This window comes from Mytilus californianus, unplaced genomic scaffold (assembly GCF_021869535.1).
Source record: "Mytilus californianus isolate M0D057914Y unplaced genomic scaffold, xbMytCali1.0.p SCAF_15, whole genome shotgun sequence".
Taxonomy (NCBI): Eukaryota; Metazoa; Mollusca; class Bivalvia; order Mytilida; family Mytilidae; genus Mytilus; species Mytilus californianus.
Window position 1 is genome coordinate 21,519,264 of NW_026262637.1, and position 14,472 is coordinate 21,533,735.

General features: G+C 33.3%; 1 long non-coding RNA gene across 1 annotated transcript in view; it reads right to left on the bottom strand.

The window, feature by feature from the left end:
• LOC127725649 (uncharacterized) overlaps nt 1-14,472 on the bottom strand; it is a 28,627-nt gene that overhangs the window by 795 nt on the left and 13,360 nt on the right. The window contains exons 4-6 of the long non-coding RNA XR_007993088.1: nt 8,682-8,797; nt 5,187-5,376; nt 1,236-1,328 (exon numbers count right to left, since the gene is read on the bottom strand). This is a non-coding gene — a long non-coding RNA (uncharacterized LOC127725649). The remainder of the gene's footprint in view (nt 1-1,235; nt 1,329-5,186; nt 5,377-8,681; nt 8,798-14,472) is intronic.

Here is a 14,472-nt window from a genome sequence, read left to right on the forward strand (position 1 = left end):
CAATATTCTATTTTGATTTTCGGGCACATGACTTAAATAGCCTGCGTCGCACTTCTTCCACACTCTTCTTAGATGCTAAGAACTTTCACGATTAAAAAATATTCACTATAATGCACGTGTTTTCGTGCGAAACATACCCCGCTCTTAATTCAAAGCATCGAAAAACAAAAGTGTGTGTCTGACAGATCCGAAGAGCACACATTTTACACCTTTTCACTGTAAACCTGCTGACTAAACATAAAGTAATTCTGTTCAGAACTACTGTATTGGAAAAATATTTAACGATTATTTGTTTATTGAACATGTTGAAAATTTAAGGATAATTCATAATAATTATGACTAAAGTTTATATGAATTTTGAAATACCGAACTTCAAGGTAAATCCAAAAAGGAAAAAAAAGCATAAAAAACTGACAAAAACAACCGCAGACTTTATGAACCAACGAAACGAATGGAAAACAACTGTCATATTCCTGACTTGGTACAGGCATTTTCCGAAAAAAAAATGGTGGATCAAGCCTGGTTTTGTAGCTAGCTTAATCTCCCTCTTGTATGACAGTTGTTTACATTTCCGTTATATTGACAAAATTGAGTGAATAACCTAAACAGACACGAAAGTTTAATACAACGGATGTCACATGTGGAGTTGATACACCTAGCTAGCTCTAATTATCAAGCATTGTTTACGTGTTGATAGTTCCCTTTGTTTGTTGTTGTTAGTAATGTTGTTTTATCTTTTCTATGCCTTTTCGGTGGTCATGAATAGTCCTATGAATATGTCACATCTTAATTTTCTTTGAATCGCAGCAGAATTCAAATCTTTTTTTTATATATTTCCTGGACTTCAATCATTTTGCCTAATCACGTTAAAGATTTAGTGAAAAAAAAATAAATTGAACTACACATGTATGTTTACAAAAAAAACATCATTATATAAAATAAAAAATCTTAACTAAAGCAAAACATACTAAATTTATATGTTATTCAGTCTCGCTGTGTTGAAGACCCATTGGTGGCCTTCGGCTGTTTTATGCTCTTTGGTCGGGTGTCTCTTTGACACATTCCCCAATTCCATTCCCAATTTATTTTTTGTTATGCTCTGTTCTTTAAACAAAAATAACAGTTATTAATTACATAAATAAAATATTGCAAAGTCATTGTCCACTATCTTGTAAAAAAAACGAAGCATTTAAAAGCTCGAATAGAGAACTTTGTCAAGGTTTAATGTAACTTACCTGTTCTAGTCTAAATGTTCCATAAAACTGAATTAATTCTAAACACCAATACGATAAAAGCCCACAGATATCCATATTCAACTTGCCTTTTGCCTGAAATTATATACGCCGTGTAAACAGTTAATCTTAGGGAAAAAAGTAAGGTGAGGGGTATTCATGACATAAATGTTTGTTCATAAAGAAATATGGATTATTAAAAAGGGTATGTACATGTTCATGCAAGTACTTATATTATGCTTGAATAAACACAAAAATAAGTAAGAAGCTGGCACGGCCAAATGATTCTCCCCGAACTGCACATTTATTGTTTAAGAACTTTTTTAGTTCTCTTTCAAGGGTTCAATATAATAGTATCATTGAATGGACAAACATGTACTATTATTGCAATTTTTCATCTGCTTAAAATGTATTACAATTCATAGTGACCCAAAACTAATTAATCTTAATCCCCTTCCTTAAATATCCCATCTGTAAAAGTCTCATACAAATCACACCGAATCAAGTGAAAATGAAGTTATCACTCGGAAACCATTTGTGTCGGACACATGGACGTACGGAATGACAAAACGATTACTGTATGCTTCTAAAACAAATTACGGGCGTATAAACAATTGAAATGCCTAGTTATGTCCATAAATCTATGTTCATTAAACAGGACATTGACAATGACAAATAAATATCACAATTAAATTATTTAAATTGTGGATCATCTCGATGGTTTGGGTTTTTTTTGTATTCGTTCATCTGACGGTCTAAGGACTATCCGACTACGTAATTGAAGCTAAAAAGTTCGAATTGGTTTAGACGCCATTTACGAGAAAACGGAGAATAAGCAAAGTTATTAACTGAAGCTGAATTTCTTAAATTGATCAATTGATATCGTTGAATAGTTCAAACTAAGGAACATACAAATGTTTAAACTTTTTGTCACTACAACTCGTGGCAGGAAGGTATATTTACGACCGTTCCTATCTCGTACTCTTTCCTCATGCTCCCTTTCTGATATCGAACCCTGTTCCGTCGTTTGTGTCTAATTATATTTTATCCGACTATTAATCCTTGTATAAAGTTTAGTTGTGTCTAGCTCATAATTTTATAAGGTCCAAACTTAAGTACAATAGATATAAGATGTGGTATGAGTGCCAATGAGACAACTCTCCATCCAAGTCAAAATTTATAAAAGTAAACCATTATAGGTCAAAGTACGGTCTTCAACACGGAGCCTGGGCTCACACCGAACAGCAAGCTATAAAGGGCCCCAAAATGACTAGTGTAAAACCATTCAAACGGGAAAACCAACGGTCTATATAAAAAACGAGAAACGAGAAACACTTATGAACCACATCAACAAACGACAACTACTGAACATCAGATTCCTGACTTAGGACAGTTGCAAACAATATTGCAGCGGGTTTAAACGTTTTAATGGTACCAAACCTTCACCCTTATCTGCAACAATAGTGTTACATCACAACATAGAAAAACACACTATAAAATATCAATTGAAATGGCTTAACTCAATCAAAAAACATATTAACACCAGTGAACATACACTGAACAAATAAATTTGATCTATGATACAATGTAATTACAAAATAAATAAACCAAGGGAAGAATAATTAAAGTAACATGTTATACCGCTATGAAATGTTAAACAATTTAAGAAAAACAATATTCTTGAACAAACATATCAGCCATTTGCAATTACTTTAAACACAGGTAAATGGAAATAATTTTGTTGTTAGGTATACGTGTACAGTTCAAATGGAGAAAGGAAATATTTTTACAAAATACATAATTTTGATGTTCATAGTACGAAGAAGTGAAAATTTATAGAAATACGAAACACTTATCAAAGCTGGTATAAAGACCAGATATAACCCTGAATAAGTAAACATTAAATAACAAAAAAGCATTACAATTAGTATCAACAGGTCAAATAAACAAGAAAATACGATTTGAGAGTACTCGCAGTTACTGACAGCTAGTTAAAAGCCAAAAACAATTAATAATAACAAATCATGCATCAGAGACTAAAATCAACTAAAACACATCACAGGGATTTAGTATTTTTACGTCGTGGACAGTCAAAGAAGACATGACTTGTGCAATGCCAAAAATAAATGTATCGACAGGCAGTAGGATAGTTAGGAGTTAACCTCTTTATAGATCAAAATGAACGTGTGTGTGTCTTTATACATCCCGTTTGAAAAGAATACAAATTTAGTTATGTTTTAATTTGCTGATGTCACAATCGATATAAGGGCCAATGTAAACTATATTCAAAGATATAATTACATCATTGGTAAGATAACATTTACTGATAAGTTTGTTTAAAGGTTCGATGAGTTAACACGGATCACATAGTGATTTCCGCGTTTTAAGTACAAAATTACCGTAAAATTTAGGATGTGAAATACCGTTTTTAATCAGTTTTCTACAGGTACAGCCAAATTTACTAATAAAATCGTTGTATCTATGAAAGAATTTAGTAAAAGTTTTACGTAATTTATGCTAACGAAATCCCTGACTTAATAATTTACCGGTGATGCATTGATTGCGTTCGTTAAAATCTATGACATCACTACACACACGGGCATAACGAACGAGTTGGGATATATAAACACCGTATGATGGAGCCAAAGGAACATCGCCGTCTCAAAAGGAAAATTAACAATAGGGAATGAAAAGTCGTCTCTTTTGTCGTAAATTTTAGTATGGAGTTGTCCTTTAGAGATTGAAATGTCCAAATCTAGAAAAGGACAACTACTGCTGTTTATGTTAGATTTAGTTAAAGTAAGTTCTTTTGGGTAAATTTCGGTAGTATATCAAGAGAACTCTGGATTATTTAACGAAAAAATATCATCCAGATAACGGAAGGTATTGTTATCAACCAAATGTAACATATTTAAAATGGTCATAAACTGAGATTCATAGCAATAAAGGAATAAATCTGCTATTAAAGGGGCGCAGTTAGTGCCCATAGGAATACCTACTACTTGTCGATACACTTTATCGCCGAAACGTACATATATGTTGTCCAGGAGAAAATTTAAAGCTTCAATCATATCTTCACATTTCCAGTAAGTGTATCTAGCATACTTTCCTTTTTCGTTACAGAAAAAGGCTTTAAACGAGTTACAGCAAATTAATTTGTAATGAGATCTAGATTTTTCAAAAGACCATTTAATTAAATATGAAAAAGTTTTCTTGATAAGATTGTGTGGGTGCAGTATAGAGAATAGAAAAATCATAACTGTCAACAGAATTAAAAGGATCATCAAAAGCATGTATTTTTTCTAAAACCTCTAAAGAAATTTTAACACTCCAAAAATAATTAATACCATTATTTTCATAACTTTTATTACAAAAGTTAATAACAAGTTCTTTGATAGTAGTAAGGGAGGTAGTTAGAAGCACTGATAGATTGGTAGTAGAACACTTACTAGATGCGGAGACCTATAATCAAGTTTAAGCCGACGTTGGGGGAGATTGTATATATACGTTATCATGTATCCGCTGACAGCAATACCAAGTGAATTGTAAGTCAAAAGAGTTAAGCAAAATCAATTAAACTTTGATAATGAAAAAGGTTTCCTTGTTGTCTGTGCAGATGGGCCATGGCTACACACACCCGAAAACAATGAGTTAAAATAAAATAAGCATATCTAAATTAATAAAAGCTACACGGATTATAAATGTAAGCAATAAAAATTTCATAACAGACAAGTAAAAGGACAATTATCAAAAACAGTATTTAGATTTGCACAAAAGAAGCATATTTTCGTCACTTTCTCCCTATTTCCCTGATTAGAATATTCAAGCTTCGAAAATGACTGTGTATTTCAATTCAAAACGACACTACTTTGTGGATTCTAGTGATAGATTTTTCTCATTAATATTAAAACAATCAATGGTATAAACAAAATTGGTACTTTTATTATATCATACCAGCATTTTTGCAATTTCGGGTAGTGCTAGGATAATTTATAACAACGAATTCTGTCCTCCCTACGGTGCAATTCGTTTGTAATTTTTTCAGACATATTGATTCAATACTTTTTTCCAGTTTTACAGTTGCAAAGTAAAACAAACCAACTTGTTTGGATGCTGTCGTAATGTACATGGTTAAATTTTTGTCCTGAAAGATAAAAAGTGTTTTAACCGAGGTATATGTCATTGCTTTGTTTACTTATATAAAATTTTAAAGTTCTGTTTTAACCACATAAGGGTTTAAGATGTATGTTTTTTTGGTAGTTGTAAATAAATAAAGATAAGAATATCTTGTATGTGTGCCTTTTACGTAACAATCCATCTTAACACAAGGTTGAAAAAATGAAAAGCCAACAATTAAGTGTGCAATTTTCAGCCATAAACAAACATTAAAACCGGTAAGCTTGAAAAGGTCAACAACAAGAAATTACAATATTTCAGACATATCAAAAAGCATTATTCAACGGATTGTTGTATCCAACAACACAAAAAACAAAGCCACAAACAATTATTACGAATGATGTCCTTTTACCGATGATAAAATTTAGTAAACGTTTTGACCAGTTTGTGATATCGAAAACCCTGGCGTAGTAATTTTTCAGTAATACAAAGACTTCTTTTGTTAAAATCAAGTACGTTGTTTCACAAGAGCGAATCGAACAAGTTGACATATAAAAACACTATACGATGGTGTCAAGGGAATGCCAACATCTAAAAACGGATGATTAACAATAGGAAATAAAAAATCCTCTCCTTTATCGTAAATTTTAGTGTAAATCTCTCCGTTAGAAATATAGATATCAAGCTCCAAGAAAGGGCAGTGTTCATTGTTCGTAGCTTTGTTTAAATTAAGTCCAAGAGGACAAATAAAGTGTGTTTTAATTTTGTATCAGATGTTGTTTCGATGGGTTTTTGCTGATTTTAAACATAAATTGTGCTTTGTAACAGTACAGAAACAGATAAGTGGTGCACAGTTAGTCCGCATTGGAATTCCGATAACATTGCAATATACTTAATCTCCATAGCGAACAAAAATTGTATCTTGTAAAAATTCAAGTGCAGTTATCGTATCAAAGCAACAACAAACAAAAGACCAATCGACATAGTTTTTTTTGTTAGTAGTTACTAAAAAGTTTGAACATATATATTCACAATCTGAATTTTTAAATGCCAATCCATTTAAATAGGTACATGTATTTGAATTTTATCTTACTGAGATTATGAGGCAAATTGGTATATAGGGTAGAAAATGAAAACTTTGAACAAATTCGAAAGCCCCATTATGAGAAAGCAATTTAACAATCCAACAAATTTCTGACACCGCTATTTTCGTAGACCGTATTTGAAAAATTTATTACCAGGTTTTTGATTGTACTAAATTTACTAATGAGTAGAATAGACAGTTTAGTAATGGAACAATGGCTTGAAGACGACATAAATCTATATTGGCATCATTAGTGTTTTGTGAAGCTTCAAAAGCAAGTAAAAAATTAGAACTTTCATGTTATTTGGTTCTTGTTAAGAGGTAGCACAATGTTATCAGCTTTTTCTCGTTTTATCCATTTAATACAGTAAGTATGGAGTGAGTCGTGGATGATGTTACGACACTCATTTCATTTAACAGTTGACGGGGGCGATAATTAGATCCTTTTCTAAAGAACGATTTCAACTCTCGGTCCTGGCCTGTGTTAAGGTCTTCTGTCATAACATTGGAACGGGGACCATAAATGTATTTTGCATTACTGCAAATAAGCTACTTTCTCAAGATGAAAGCAAGAAAGATAACCATTAAGCTTCATTGCTATTCTTTGCAATTTTACATCATTACTCGTCTTATATTTATGTCTTCTCTTGTAGCCACTGATTACAGACACATTTTGTATGACTACATGTAAATAACCAACTTTTTATTATTAAAAATATACTTCTCCTCTAGATTCGAGTGATTTACCAGAACAATTTAATAACATTTAAACGTGAAGTTATCGGAGTTCCAATGAGGACTTAGTGTGCACCACTTATTGCGGACCTGTTTCTGTATTATTATGAGTTACAACTTATGACTAAAATCAGCAAAGACCCATCGAAACAACATCTGATACAAAAATTAAATATTACTTTTTGATATTTAGATGAAGTATTGGTTCTCAATAATGACGACTTCAGTATGAACACCAAAGAGATTTATCCTGCTGAACTGACTTTAAATAAAGTTAATACTAACAATGAACACTGCCCTTTCCTGGATCTTGATATCTTTATCTTTAACGGGAAGCTTAATACCAAAATTTATGACAAAAGAGATGATTTTTTCATTTCCTATTGTTAATTATCCATTTTTAGATGGTGACGTTCCCTTGTCACCATCTTATGGTGTTTATATATCTCAACTTGTTCGATTCGCTCGTGTATGTAACAACGTATTTGATTTTAACTAAATAAATCTATGTACTACTGAAAAATTATTACACCAGGGTTTTCGATATCACAAACTAGTCAAAACATTTACTAAGTTTTATCATCGGTACAAGGACATCATTCGTCAATATAAATCAACAGCAGAAATCTTATACGTTTAGGTATTTCATATCCAATCTTTTGTTTTAATATTCTTTACCAAGCACAAAAATGTCGGCATTCACCTCAAAAGCTAACCAAACCTTTAAACAGACTTATAAAGAAAGGATATAGTTACGATACTGTTGTCAGGTCATCGAAGATATCATATTTTTGTATTAATATTGATTCACTCATAGGGTCTTTGCATCGGAAATAAACACATTTATTCTAAAACCAGTTGTTGGCATGATACGGGTTATATTCTTCTCATATATTTTATGATGGTATGATACAAAACCCTTAACGGGGTGGGGGATTGAGCTTGATTTTTATATGATGAAAACATAATCTTTCAATCAGTTCAATTGAGGTCTGGAGATGGCATGTCAGTAACTGCTAGTAGTCCTTTGTTAATTTATGTATCATTGTCGTTTTGCTAAGTTTCTTTTGTAACCCATTCTGACATCGGACTCGGAATTCTTTTAAACTGATTTTTACTGTGCGTATTGCTGTGTGTTTGTTTTTTCTACATTGGCTAGAGGTATCGGAGGAGGTTTGAGATCTCACAAAACATGTTCAACCCCGCCGCATTATTGCGCCTGTCCAAAGTCAGGAGCCTCTGGCCTTTGTTAGTCTTGTATGATTTTTAATTTTAGTTCATTTATATGTTTTGGAGTTTAGTATGACGTCCATTATCACTGAACTAGTACACATTTTTGTTTAGGGGCCAGCTGAAGCACGCCTCCAGGTGCGGGATTTTCTCGCTGTGTTGAAAACCCATTGGTGGCCTTCGGCTGTTTTCTGCTCTTCGGTCGGGTTGTTGTCACTTTGACACATTCCCCATTTCCATTCACACTTTTTGAGATTTCTATCCAATCGTTCATAATAACTTACATTTAAAATTACTTTGCAAATTGGAATAGGGTATATTAAAGAAAACTTTATTTGTATGTCCAAAGTTCTCGCTGTAAAACTCCACGTTTTCGTCGTCGTTTCGTCTACTGGATGTACTGTAAGAGACAGACAAAAGTAATCAACATTTTGCAGGCACAATCGTTCCATTTTTGGGCACGGAAATCTATTGTGGTACATTACAAATATTTTTATATTGTTTCACATTTTTTTATACTGTTACAAATATGCTATGTATTTTGTCAATGCAAGTCTATTTATCGAGCAAACATGATTTCACAACCGGTGTCCTATAGCCATTTTCCTCCAATGCCAATCTTTCCAGATCGACCCAGTATTTCCCCCCGAAAAAACGGCATCATCCTAGTTTTGCCTCTCAGCGTGAAGGGAGGAAACCAGAATCAGGTCTATTTCTCCCATTTAGAAGCATGAGAAGCTTATTTTCCCCTCTTGTAGTAACGTGACGTCAGCGACGTCAGTTGGAAATTAACTATTCATTAACTAAAGGATAGTAGCTATTCTTTTAATTATTTAAGCGTTTCTACACCATCATCGTATCATGATGCATTCAATATCAGACGCTTTATTTATATATATATCTGAAGCATAGTCTGGTGTTGTGATCACATCCATTCTCCTGTGTGAACCCTTGGTATGTGTATGAAGAAAGAATTTTGTCGGATGGTATATGTAACAGTTGTTGTAGGAATGTTTGAAACATATGATGTGCCCTTAGATATGATTTCTTAACACACTTTGGAGACCGCCCAAATATGACTGCTTATTATAAGAGGGGTCCCATCGCATTAGATATACTGAAATCAACTGATGTCTTGTTTGCATGTTGCATTGGGTAATTTTGCGCTGTCTTCGTACCATGGCCCCATATCAGTTCAAATTCATATTTTTTCCCCGCAAATGAATTTCAAATGAGCGTAACATGACCGAATGACCCCATGAAATATACGTGTGGTTTGATGTCAGTCATACAAAAAGGTCGAATTTTTAGATAGCGTCAATATCTGAATGGGGGTATTTTTTCGAATGCAAACGGCACCCCTGTAACAAAATATATGTGCCCTACATCCAACCCCTGGCCCTTGACCTTTAAAGTTTTGATGAAACGAAAACAATTTGTATCAAACTTTTCTTCTATGCAACACAACCCGAAAAACAGACTATTTATCATTCCAGAGTTCAATCATTTCTAAAGAAAATACGGAAAATATATGCAATAAATGACCGTGCAATTTTGATGGGTATATATATATAACGAAAAATTCACATAAAATTAAAAGCAAGCGGCAACCGAAATCGTTAAAAAAGTTGTAATTCACATAAAGTAATTAAAAGCAAACGGCAACCGAAATCGTTGAAAAAGTTGCTGACCCGCGCAACATTCCAAACTGAAAATAGTCAACCAAAGGTACAAAAATGTGGACGACCTAATTGTGAATCTTGTTTATCCGAAGGAACAAAAGACGTTTTTAAATCCGGACACATTTTTAAAATCAAGAACAGTTTTACATGTGCATCGGAAAACCTTCTATATATCATCACTTGCATTGGTTGTCAGGAAAATTATATTGGACAAACCGGCAACACCATAAGAAAACGAATGACAGTACATACACAGCAAATTCGAGTCCAAAGTACAAGGATCAAATCATCAAAATGTCTTTATTTGTCCATTTTATCAGTGTTCAGATAATACAACGGAACCAACGAGAATTAATAAAGAAAATTATTTCATTAAGAAATACCGTCCTAAATTAAATAGATAAAATGAGAATCCGAAAGGCATTTCTATATATGTACTTTCACTTTCGTTTTAAGAACCTACGTTGTACTATATTATGACGTTCAGGATTAATATTGATGTCGCTAAAAGACGTTACCCCTGACGACGTCGCCAGCAACCATAACCATGAATATCTGTGAAACAGTGAAACCAGAAGGAAATTATGGAGAACATTTTAAAACAATTTGATGTCTTAATAGACAAAATGTGAATATTCATATTGAATTCAAATATTTAGTGCATTTTCAGCCTTAATTTGTGTCCTATTTATGCACAGCGTGGACAAATTTATAACTTTTCAATATATATATATATATATATATATATATATATAAGTGCCTATAAATAGCAACACATAACATACAAATCTATTTGAGTGTGGATTAATCCGTACAAAGATTAATTCAATTACACAAATGAAATTATAAATTGCCTAACAATGTAATTTTAACACACTGTTTAGAATGTCAAATATTAGAATGTTAAAAATATTTACAATGCGATAAAAAATAAACGCAATATTTCGCTAGACAAACTATCTTCATCAAGCGTGCATCTACATGTATCCAGGTGAAATCGGATGTAGATAAGAAACTTTTGCAGCTCATTGTATATGAATTTCGCTGCCTTGTAAAGAACTCAAAATTTGGATGAAGTTCAAGATTATATATTTATTTACAAAATTGGTGGTTGAAGTGTTCAACGTCCATTGGCCATAAAAAGGACGATGCTGTACAATAAATTATTCTTTATCTTTACTGTATCTTTTCTCGTCTTTTGCATTCAGCCCGTTATGTTCTAAAGTGTGGAGCTGGTGGATCCAAAAGTTTTCTCTTCTCCTTCTCACCGTGGTGTCCCACTCAGTGTTAACTTCTATGATTTGGAAAGTAACATTATCAAAAGGATGTTTCTTTGAGCGATGATGTCTTGTGAGAGGACAGTTTTTGTTGTTTTTGTACCATGAACGATGTTTATTTAGCCGAATATTAAATTTGTCCATTGTTTCTCCCACATACTGAATGCCACAGGTGTTACATGTTAATATATAAATTTAGCTCTCTTTTTAACAGTTGGAATTTGAGTACATGGAATAATTTTGTTTTGTAAAGAGCTGATGAAAGAACTGCTTGTATTGACAGCTTTACAACATAAGCAATTCCTTACAAATATATTTAAAAAAAAGTATTTTCCTCACCACCAGTCATGGCCTTCAGAAGACCTAAAAACATCCGTGACAAATTAGTGACAGCTGTATTAACAAAGCAACCTACTCCACCTCCCCGTTGCTACAAACATTTGGGAGAAGGAATTGCTTATGTTGTAAAGCTGCCAAACTTCAACCACCAATTTTGTAAATAAATATATAATCTTGAACTTCATCCAAATTTTGAATTCTTTACAAGGCATCGAAATTCATGTACAGTGAGCTGCAAAAGTTCCTACATCCGATTTCACCTGGATAGATGCACGCTTGATGAAGCTAGTTTGTCTAGCGAAGTATTTATTTTTTATCGCATTGTAAATATTTTTAACTTTCTAATATTTACATACTAAATAGTCAGGCCAGGAATCGAACTCATGCTACTGAGATATCGTGACACCAAATCGCCATGCACAATGCCCGGCGCGCTAGACAAGAACAAAAAATGTCCTACCGCAAATTTACAGATCTAACATTTTTGGGCTGTTTTAGACGAATTATATATACAGAATGTGTTTTCAGTCTTGTATCACCATCACTGGTGATCCGATGGATAAAATCTGTCGTAGAGTTGTCACTGGTTCAGAAGTACTTGTATATACATATATATTATATAAACAAGTCTAAATTGAAAACAACGTTCAAACCTATATATATATATCTAAAGTCTAAATTGAAAACAACGTTCAAACCTATGATTGCGTTGGATAATATATAATATATATATTTCGTCTAAATAACAGCCCAACAATGTTAGATCTGTAAATTTGCGGAAGCAAATTTTTTTGATCTTCCCTGGCCGTGATACGAACTCATGCTACTGAGATATCATGGCATCAAATCACCTTGCACTATGCCCAGCGCGCTAGACCACTCGACAACTTAGGCTCGATTAAATCAAGCTTTCGCTGGCCGGGTGTTACCTTTCTCCGTCAGTTTTTATCTAGCGTCGTAACACAGTACATGATATATAAGGCATGAATATGGAATATTACAGATCAGTTGAATTATCTATCGTAGAGGATCTTACAAATTAATGTATGATATAGTCACAGAAATAATGGTATTATAAGTACGTCTGTAATATTCCATCTTCATACCTTATATATCATGTACTGTGTCACGACGCTAGATAAAAACTGACGAGGAAAGGTAACACCCGGCCACTGAAGGCTTGATTTTATCGAGCCTAGTTGGCCGAGTGATCTAGCGCGCCGGGCATAGTGCAATGCGATTTGGTGCCACGATATCTCAGTAGCATGAGTTCGAATTCCGGCCAGGGAAGAACAAAACATTTTCAGATCTAACATTGTTGGGCTGTTATTTAGACGAATTATATATACAGAATGTTTTTTCAGCTTTGTATCACCATCACTGGTGATCCGATGGATAAAACCTGTCGTATAGTTGTCACTGGTTCACACGTACTTATGATATAAATATATAGGCCTTCCAAATACCTAACATCACTGAAGAGACATTAATTGTCGAAATCCGGATATCGTGGCACCAATTCGCCTTGCACTATGCCCGGCGCGGTGGACCACTCGACCACCTAGGATCGATAAAATCAAGCTTTCGGTGGCCAGGTGTTACCTTTCCTCGTCAGTTTTTATCTAGCGTGGTAACACAGTACATGATATATAAGGCATGAAGATGGAATATTACAGATCAGCTGAATTATCTATCGTAGAGGATCTTACAAATTAATGTAGGATACAGTCACAGAAATAATTATATTATAAGTACGTCTGTATATATATATATATATATATATATATATATATATATATATATATATATATATATATATATATATATATATTCTATAACACAATTTTGCAAACGTTTTGGCCATTACGGCCTTCTTCATTGGAATAAATTACAACATTCTTTAACGTATGGAAAATTGTGTTACTGTTTTTATTTTACATTCACTGTAATGTCTAAATAATAGCCAACGATAAATCTTACGGGGCGATGGATTATATAATTATGATACAGTACACTACAAAATGTAATATATAAAACAAGTCTAAAAGGGAACAACATCACAAAAAAAAAAAAAAAAAATCATGAACAAATGTTTATTAATTATTTCGGTTAACTAATATCCTTCATCAGTAAGATGTCACATGGTTCTTATCTTGACATGTGGTAGTCACACTGTAATAGTAAACTTGATCGTTATACAAATTATCACGAATTAATACGCTGGAAAATTTTTCAATATTGATGTTTGGGAGGAGGAATAAATTCTTTAAGACTGTAAGAGTCCTGTACTGAAGCCTAAGTTACTGGAAACAAGTGATGGTAGGGACTCATTCATTGTTTTTTCATTAATGCCCTCTGGTGAAACTGTTCTTAACTTCCTTATCCAAAAACTTTCCCGAGCAAGTCTGACGGCCCGTGTGGGTTAATATGGGCATGGAGGAAAGTGCTATATGGAAACGTATTGCCATCTTTCCGTGGATCATGCCAGGTTTTCCCTGGGTGGGGGTGGGGGGGACAGGCATGGGAAATAAGCTATATAACACCGGCAGAGCAGGTCCATATACATGTTATTCCAAACACCTATTAGGTCACTAAACGACAGGTATTAACTATAAATGACTCCTTGTTTAAATGTTAGAAAGTTTCAAAAACCCACGATATAAAAATATAAGTAGAATATTTCATTTTAAACAAAGCTTTTTAGTTCGTGTTGTTCTGACATTGCTGTTTGTGAACACCTTAAGTTTTTTATAATTAACATTCTGTTTATTGGCATT